Here is a 9,915-nt window from a genome sequence, read left to right on the forward strand (position 1 = left end):
GGGCTGCAAGATTATAGTTCTTCTTGCTTCTGCTGTCTGCCCTCTTGTGGATGAGGCTATCTGAGAGGATTGTGCAAGCTTCCTGATGGGAGGGACCAGTGATGGGTAGAGCTGGGTGTTGCTCTGGTGGGCAGAGCTTAGTAAAACTAATCCATTTGTCTGCTGATGGGTGGGGCTGTATTCCCTCCCTGTTGGTTGTTTGGCTTGAGGTTACCCAGCACTGGAACCTACAGGCCCTTTGGTGGGGCTAATGTCGGACTCTGTGAGGGCTCAAGCCAATGAGTACTTCCCAGAATGTCTGCTGCCAGTTTCCTTGTCCCTGTAGTGAGCCACAGCCGCTTCCCCACCTCTGCAGGAGACCTTCTGACACTAGCAGGTAGGTCTGGTTCAGTATCCTATGGGGTCACTTCTCCTTCACCCTGGGTCCTGGTGCACACACTACTTTGAGTGTGCCCTCCAAGTGTGGAGTCTCTGTTTCCCCAAGTCCTGTCAAAGTCCTGCAATCAAATCCTGCTGGCCCTCAAAGTCCAGTTCTCCAGGGATTCCTCCTCCTCTTGCCAGACCCCCAGGTTGGGAAGCCTGACATGAGTCTCAGAGCCTTCATTCCAGTGGGTGGACTTACATTGTATAATTGTTCTCCAGTTTGTGAGTCGCCTACCCAGTGGTTATGGGATTTTATTTTATCATGATTGTGGCCCTCCTACTGTCTCATTGTGGCTTCTCCTTTGTATTTGGATGTGGGGTATCTTTTCTGGTGACTTCCAGTGTCTTTTTTTGTTTGTTTTTAATAAATTTATTTATTTACTTATTTTATTTTTGGCTGCGTTGGGTCTTCATTGCTGCACGTGGGCTTTCTCTAGTTGTGACTAGTGGGACCTACTCTTTGTTGCAGGGTGTGGGCTTCTTGTTGTGGTGGCTTCTCTTTGTTGCAGAGCATGGGCTTTAGGCATGTGGGCTTCAGTAGTTGTGGTGTGAGGGCTTCAGTAGTTGTGGTGTACGGGCTTCAATAATTGTGGCACATGGGCTCCGTAGCTGTGGCTCACAGGTTCTAGAACGCAGGCTCAGTAGTTGGGATGCACAGGCTTAGTTGCTGCATGGCATGTGGGATCTTCTCGGACCAGGGCTCGAACCCCTGTCCCCTGCCTTGGCAGGTGGATTCCTAACCACTGCACCACCAGGGAAATCCCAAGTTCTAGTGTCTTTCTGTCGATGATTGTTCAGTAGTTAGTTGTGATTCCGGTTCTCTTGCAAGAGGGAGTGAGCACACGTCATTCTACTCCACCATCTTCTATTTTCATCCTTTCTGGAATTATTTCTTTACAGGAAGAAATTCTGATATAGTAACTCCTTATATAACCCACAAAAGGTTTGCATCTGGACAGTCAGTAAAAAGTGTGAAAAGGACTGTCTTAGCCCATTGTCTCCACTTCCTTTCCTCCAATTACTCTCCAACACATTTGATTCACCTTGCCACCCATGCCTTCCAACAAGACACCTCCTCTCAAGTTCACTATGACCTCCATGTTGCCAAATACATTGTTCAGTTTTAGTCATTATCTGACCAGCCTCATCATCAACATCTTTTTGGCCGCACCGTGCGACTTGTGGGATCTTAGTTCCCCGGCCACGGATTGAACCTGGGCCCATGGCAGTGAAAGTGCCAAGTCCTAACCACTGGGCTGCCAGGGAATTCCCCCATCAACATCTTCTCTTGGCTTCTAAGGTACCCTTTGCTCTTGGTTTTCCTCCTTCTGCACAGGTAGTTCATTCTCAGTCTCCCAGGTTGATTCCTGCTCTTTTCTCCAAACTCTACATGTAGAGAGGTTACTGTGAAGTTAATCGGCTTACTTTGTAGAGACATGCACTTACACAAGTCCATTCCAAGGTACTGGGAAAAGCCCTAACAATGTGTTCACATAGTCATCCAGTTTTGCCAGATTTGCAAAAATTAGGCATTTTAACTGAAAACAGTTAAAACTGCTGGCTCTTTCCACTCCAGCTACCCCTCCATCATACTTTCCCTTGAGATGAGTGATGTTGGAGTGGCCATGGGTAATTTTGAAATCTAGTTAAAGTGAAGTTAAGTTGAAAATACCTCTAGTTTGGGTTATATTCACAGTTACTTCCATATACAGTTAAGTTATTGCTAGCTATACAAATGGTTTCTAGGAATACACCTACTGCTCACTATGCTGACTCACCAGATATCTTGACATGAAGAGGCAAGGCCAGAATTCATATCAGAATATGAACTTATCTTATGGTGCTCATCTCATGAAATGGTGCCCAGATTCATTATTAGAAGTAAGTCTGTGGGAAATTGTTTGTTTTCTCTCTTTCTACCACATCCCACATTTGACCCATCAGAAATTCTAGTTGGATTTACTGTCAAAATATATCCAGACTCTGACCACTGATGACTTACTATATCCTCTGTTCCAGGTCTCAATACCCTCTTGCCTGGATTATGGCAACAGCTCCCTAACTGGTTTCTCTGTGTCTACATTGCAGTGTCTTAGTGGAAAGCATGGGGGGCAAGATGAATCAAATGTGTTCGAGAGAAATTGGAGGAAAGGAAGTGGCAACAATGGGTAAGGACAGTCCTCTACAGTTGCCAAAAGGACTTAGTTAAAAATATGTCAAACAATGTCATTCTTAAATTTATGTTCCCCCCCCCCAAATGGTTTCCAGTTTTACTCAGAATAAAACCAAAGGCTTTTTCAATAGCTTATACAACTCTGCATGATACTGCTCCTTTCATATATCTTCTCAAAAAGGTACAGAATAGAGAATCTGGGTCTAAATCCCCCAAGTCAAATAAAAGAGGAAAATGGGGAAAAGTACATGGTTATTCTTACCAGAAAAAAGTATTAATGTCAACTGGATGAATCCAAGTTTTTCCTATTTCCAAAGGTAGAAAGATGATTACTTTCCCTATATGTCATTTATTTTTGCTGACCTTTCAACAGAGGATGAATAACAGACAATTTAAGTTATAGTCTCTAATGAGTGACAAAAACCATGACATTCTCCTGTTTAAGTATAGATTTGTGGGACTTCCCTGGTAGTCCAGTGGTGAGGAATCTGCCTTCCAATACAGGGGACATGGGTTCCATACCTAGTCGGGGAACTGGGAGCCCACATGCCGCAGCACAACTAAGCCCACGCGCCACAACTACTGAGCTTGCATGCCTCAAAAAGAGAGCCCGCGTGCCACGAATTACAGAGCCCACACACCCTGGAGCCCATGCACCACAACCAGAGAGAGAAAACCCGCATGCCATGACTAGAGAGAAGCCCGAGTGCTGCAACAAAATATCCCACATGCCTCATCGAAGATCCCACGTGCTGCAACTAAGACCCAATGCAGCCAAAAAAGTTTTTTAAAAAAAGAGTCTAAAAAATAAGTATAAATTTGTAAGCTCTGGGACAGGAGAGAGGTTTGACGTTTTATCCCGAATATGAATCACTGGAAGGCCAGCTCCTCCTCCACATGGGAGTGGGATAACTGGGAAATGTCACAATTTTCAGCCAAAACACTGTCTTATTTAAAAATAAACTGCCAGGAGTGATATCAGCAACATGGCAGAATAGAACTTTTCTACCATCTTCCCCCCAAATAATGCTGATTTTGACAAGTGAGAGTCCAGAGGAGTAGTTCCAGCACACTACTGGAGAAAAAAATCTAACATTGGACACATAAAAGAGAGTAAGAAGAGTGGTTTCACTTTACCTGGTTCAGTGCCAAGAGAGACCTTCTACTTCTCCCAGAGGGGAAAGTGAAGACATATGCGTGAGTGCTTGGTTTCCCCAGCCATGTGGGACACTGCCAAAGAGGCTCACTTTCTTCTCACCCCATCTAGAATACTGAGGTGTGTTGTACAACTAAGGGACAGAGGGGTCTAGGAGCACAGCAACCAGGGCTTGGAGGGCATCAAAAGTATGCAGATCTTACTAACCACTTCACAGACTCCGTCAGGAAGACCAGGCACAAGCTACTGGGGATGCCTAACCTGTGGGACTCCCCAGTAAGTACCCCCAATGCTCTGCATACTTCACCCACAAACTCTCCCCCCATCTACATTCTGTGGCTGGCTTTCTTTGCATGCCCACAAGGGCGACAATTGTAAATCTTTAGAAATGGCTAGTTAGCATGCACAGAAAGCTGGCCCAACTCCAAGGTATTGAGAGGAAGCACACAAACTTGAGCATTAAGCACAACCCTAGGGAAAGCAAATGGGGGACTGTCAGTACCTGGCCTGGATTTGCAGGACTGAGATAAGGCATACAATCTTAAGAATACTCTCCCAAGAGGAGTGTGCAGCAGGTGTATCCACAGAAAAATTCTAAGAAAGCCACAGAATCCCTAGCAGTGCTGCAAAGATATTTCCCTCTCAAAGCCAGTCAGTAAAGAATTGAGAATGTGACTGCGTCTTCAAATGTGAATACAGCAATGCAAGACTTTTAGGACACAAAAACGATCAAGGAAACATGACACCACCAAAGGAACACAATAATTTTCCAGTAACTGATTGCAAAGAAATGGAGACCTATAATTTGCCTGATAAAGAATTCAGAATAGTTGTCTTAAGGAAGCTCATGAGCCAAAAGAAAACACAGAAAGACAATTCAACAAAATCAGTGAAACAGTACATGAACAAAACAGATTTAACACAGAGAAAGAAATCATAAAAAAAGAACCAAATAGAAATTCTGGAGCTGAAGAATACAATAAATGAAATGAAAAATGTGATAGAGAGTATCAGAAACAGACTTGATCAAGGAGAATAAAGAATTTGTGAACTCAAAGACAGGTCATTTTAAATTATCCAGTCATAGGAAAACAAAGAAAAAAGAATGAAAAAGAGTAAAGAAAGTGTCTTCTCTCTGGTCTATCTTCCATGTACAGCATGCTGGCAATTTGGCATAACCATTCTCAATATCAATATCCTAATGTGAAAAATGGTGACCAATAGAAATATATTGAAAAAATTTGGTGAAATGTGGGGAGTGTTTAGGGTACCTGGCTAAGGAGCACATACATATGGAAGATATTATCAGCATCAGTTCTTCTAATGTTGTGTTTCAAGCCTTTCTTTGATTTACATCATGGTCTCTACCCTTCACATTCACTCAATCTCCATTGTTAAATGATGCTGACAATTCAGAATTATAATAATAATATTCAAACTGAGGAGCCTTGCTGTCTGAGAATGAAGATATTTTGAGATTGTCTATGTAGCCAAAATTAGAAGCTAAAAATTATTTAATTATGTGGTGTCTTGATTTGGACTCTCAAAGCAGATAATGAGACAAGACTTCCAGTATAAGTAGTTTGTTTGGGCATGGTTGGGGGGTGCAAAGAACACTAGTAGGGAGGTAGAGAAATGATACTGGGAAGGATAGGTAGCCAAAAAGAAAAGGTGCATTATTAAGCTAGCTACTGTAGTGGGCAATTGGAACTTAATCTCAGAGAAAAACGCTGATAAATGGTATAAAAATCTACACCTCAAAATTAGCCCAGTCAAAAGACAACAGAACTGGGCTTCCCTGGTGGCGCAGTGGTTGAGAATCTGCCTGCCAATGCAGGGGACACTGGTTCGAGCCCTGGTCTGGGAAGATCCCACATGCTGTGGAGCAACTAGGCCCGTGAGCCACAATTACTGAGCCTGCGCATCTGGAGCCTGTGTTCTGCAACAAGAGAGGCCGTGATAGTGAGAGGCCCACGCACTGCGATGAAGAGTGGTCCCCGCTTGCCGCAACTAGAGAAAGCCCTCGCACAGAAACGAAGACCCAAGACACAGCCAAAAATAAATAAATTAATTAATTAATTTAAAAAAAGAGACAACAGAGCTGGGGTATTTATACACTAAATTCTGTAAATCATTGGTTGAGAGCTACTGGGGTAGGGAAAGTATTATGTGCCTGGCATTTTTGGCCTGCCATACATGAGTAGGCAGAGAGAACAGCCTTTCACAATTCTGGCAAAAAGCCCTTGGACACAGTGATGCAGATACCAACCATTTAAGTTAACCAAAGGCACTGAACTAGTATGGTCTGAGTGATCTGGGTAGGCAACTAATAGGGTTGACTGAACATAAAGACATTAGGGGTTGGTATCATAGTTAGGATGTCTAATCAGGCAGAAATAATTTGATATTTATGGAATTACTTCAATTAGCTCTGAAGAGAGTTTTTAATTGATACATTAATTGAACAATATTTCATCTCAATTAAACAAAACTTACAATCTGCACCAAAGGTCAACAAACATTTTCTATAAAGGACGAGAGAGTAAATAGCTTAGGCTTTGAGGGCGGTACAATCTCTGTCACAAGTATTCAGCTCTGCCTTTGTAGCATGAAGGCAGCCATGGACAATAGTAAATGAATAAGTGTGGTTGTGTCCCAATAACACTTAATTTATGGACACTGAAATTTGAATTCATATAATTTCCATGTGTCACTAAATATTTCTTCTTTTGATTTTTTTCAACTGTCTAAAAATATTTTAAAATATCTTTAGCTCGCAGGCCATACAGAAACACGTGGTGGGCTGGATTTGGCTTGTTGGCAGTAGTTTGCCAACCCCCTGACTACATGATCTTACCTGGTTTAAAAACAAGGGCTCTTATTTTTCCTTTTTATCATTGTGTGTATATCACTGAAGGGATTTTATTAGAAAGAGTTAGAAATATGACCCAGGACACTGAACACATAGCTGATTATGTGAAGAACTCCTAAATAGGGACTTCCCTGGTGGTGCAGTGGTTAAGAATCTGCCTGCCAATGCCGAGGACACGGGTTTGAGCCCTGGTCCTGGAAGATCCCACATGCCATGGAGCAACTAAGCTCATGCACCACTACTACCGAACCTGAGCTCTAGAGCTCGGGAACCACAACTACTGAGCCTGCACACCATAACTACTGAAGCCCGCACACCTAGAGCCTGTGCTCCACAACAAGAGAAGCCACCAAAATGAGAAGCCCAGGCACTGCAAAGAAGAGTAGCCCCCACTTGCCGCAACCAGAGAAAGACCACATGCAGTAATGAAGACCCAACGCAGCCAAAAATAAATAAATAAATAAATTTTATATATATAAAAAAAGAACTCCTAAATAGAGCTGAAATCCCAATAGTCTCTATAGCTACATAGCAGAAACATTTTTTAACCTTTATGTGTCTTATATTAAATATTGAGAAAGTTTGGTTATTTCCAGCTATGGTGGGTGGATTAATTTCCAAGAATATGAGACGCTAAAGTGAAGGTACAATTATAAAACCAAATGTCAGATAAATGTTAAGTAACTATGAGTTGTCAAGACTTGTATCACCAGTATACTTTATTTTATTCATTCAATAAATAGTACTAATTGCAAGCAATATTTGTTCAATTACAATAATTACTCATAAAAACCTTTTATGTGTGTTAACCATTAGTGGTTGAAACTTCTTCCAAGGGAACCACAGTCAGCAGTTCCCCAGTGCGACTGTCTCTGAAGAACCCACATAATTTCCAGGAGGGAAAAAGACAGCAATTGTACATATGCCACATCTAGAGGGGCCAGTATCAGAGAGCACCCAGACCAAAAACTTAAGACAGTGCCCTTGTCCTCAATCCCTTTTGTCCCTAGAAACTAGACAACTAACAAATAGGAAGAGATGAGTGAGGAAGCTAGAAGCAGCTAATCATGTTCCCTCCCAAACCAGGGGCATCCAAAACTCAAGTGGGCATAAACTGGAGTGGTTTATAACAGTCGACTAGACCAGAGTTTCAATTCTTATACTGATTGGGTGTTTTGAAGTACCAAAATGAATGTATTCTTGTGGCAGGAATGTGATAGGAAGACTTTTTATTATATAATACTATCAATAATTAGAAAAGCTATAGTACTAATTAGAAAAGTTATTCATTCAGAGGTAAGAAAAAATTATTCAACAAATAAATTTAAAAGGGAGAAGTGAAATAAATTAGATTGTTTTGTTTGCATCCTATTTTTTATTTGTTTGTTTCTAAAGGCAAAGTCAAAATTCTAAACTACAACCAGATTAGCTGGAACTGAAAATTAAACTGACAAAGGCAGATTTACAGGAGAAAAGCATGCACATTTATTTAATTTAGTTTTATGTGACATGGGAACCTTCATAAGGAAATGAAGACCAGAAGAAATGGTTAAATCAGAGTATTTTACCGCTAGGTTTGATGAAGAGGAGACAGTTGTGGAAAAATATGATAGGTCAAGGAATATGAGGTAAAATAGTAACCTGGGGGAAACTTAGTCCTGTTTGTTAGGATTCTTTCAGCTCCCTTTGTCTTTGTAGATGAGGATACTCCCTTCCTTTGGGTAAAGGGAGGGCACCTGTCACATGAGGATTTTATGACCTGCTTCAGGGGGGAAGGTCAGAGTAACCTTCCTGCTTCTGCCATTTTCTCAAACTCTTTTAGCTTAAAATATTCAATCTGCCAAGGTGCCACATTTGGGGGATAGTGTGCCCTGAATCCCATCATATTCAATGAACAGTGTCTAGATTCTAGACTGGAACAGAATAAAAATAATGAAAAACTTTAGACTTTATTAGCAAAATGTAGGGTTAGAAATGCATAACCGATGTATTGAATTGGATGTGTTAATGGAAGTAAATCTATGATTCTCCCACCATGGTTGCTCAGAACTATTCTAATTTACCTCTTTTCTCCTAACTAGATGATATTTCTAGAAGATCCAATAATTTTTCAATCATTCTCTGACATCAGGAAAGTCCCATTTTCAGGCATTAAAAAGTCAGTATAGGGACTTCCCTGGTGGCACAGTGGTTAAGAATCCACCTGCCAATGCAGGGGACATGGGTTCGATCCCTGGTCTCGGAAGATCCCACATGCCACGGAGCAACTAAGCCTGTGCGCCACAACTACTGAGCCTGCGCCCTAGAGCCCGCGAGCTACAACTGCTAAGGCCCGCGCGCCTAGAGCCCGTGCCCCGCAGCAGCAAGAGAAGCCACTGCAAAAAGAAGCCCGTGCACCGCAACGAAGAGTAGCCCCTGCTCTCTGAAACTAGAGGAAGCCTGTGCACAGCAACGAAGACCCAACACAGCCAAAAATAAATAGATAAATAAATAAATTTATTTTTTTAAAGTCAGTATAAATCAAAACTTCACTCTGTAATGAATTGAAAGCATCTTCCCATCCCCAAAGCTCAAGCCTACCTCAGGCTCGGAAGTATGCACTGGAGAAGGGGTGATGCAAGACCTCTTTTTCCTCCTTATTCTTTATCCTTTCCTATTCACTAGCTACTGCTTTTGGTTTCTCTAGGAATTAAGTGGGACATTAAATATTGTAGTCATTAATACTTTTCATCAAATGTTTTCAGCTTTTTCACCTTTCCGACATATGGTAAAATTGCATTTTCCTGGCCCCTTACCAGTAGATGTGGCTATGTGATTGGTCTTGAGAAATGAAATGTGAGCAGAGGGATGTATGTTATTCTGGGTGGAAGCTTTAAGAACCAGTATACAAGTCATCATGTTCTCTGTGCTATGGTTGTCATGGAAGCAGGTGAGATGTTGAGATAAAATTTCAATGTCAACCCATGTTGAATAGGTAGTGTGATGTGAGCAAAAAATAAATATTTATTGTTGTAAGGCTTTGATTTGGGGATTATTTATCACTATAGAATTACACAGCTTATCCTGACACAATACACATTAAAATAGCCAAAGATATAATAATTGTGAACCTGTAGCCACCTGATAACAAATCCTTAAGATATATGAAATTTTAAAAAATTAGGATTATAAAGAGAAGTTGAGAAGTCTACAATCATGGGGAAAGAATTTAATATACCTCTATCAGACAAGGAGACAAAAATGTTAGTAAGAATTTTAAAACTTTGAACAGAAAAATTAATAACATATCTA

General features: G+C 41.4%; 1 long non-coding RNA gene across 1 annotated transcript; it reads left to right on the forward strand.

Moving 5' to 3' along the window:
- Window positions 1-211: 211 nt before the first annotated feature.
- Window positions 212-9,639, forward strand: LOC137216779 (uncharacterized). The gene is made up of 3 exons (XR_010939854.1): window positions 212-376; window positions 2,512-2,591; window positions 8,706-9,639. It is a non-coding gene; the product is annotated as an uncharacterized lncRNA (long non-coding RNA).
- Window positions 9,640-9,915: the final 276 nt, after the last annotated feature.

Source organism: Pseudorca crassidens, chromosome X (genome assembly GCF_039906515.1).
Source record: "Pseudorca crassidens isolate mPseCra1 chromosome X, mPseCra1.hap1, whole genome shotgun sequence".
In the NCBI taxonomy this organism is placed as follows: domain Eukaryota; kingdom Metazoa; phylum Chordata; class Mammalia; order Artiodactyla; family Delphinidae; genus Pseudorca; species Pseudorca crassidens.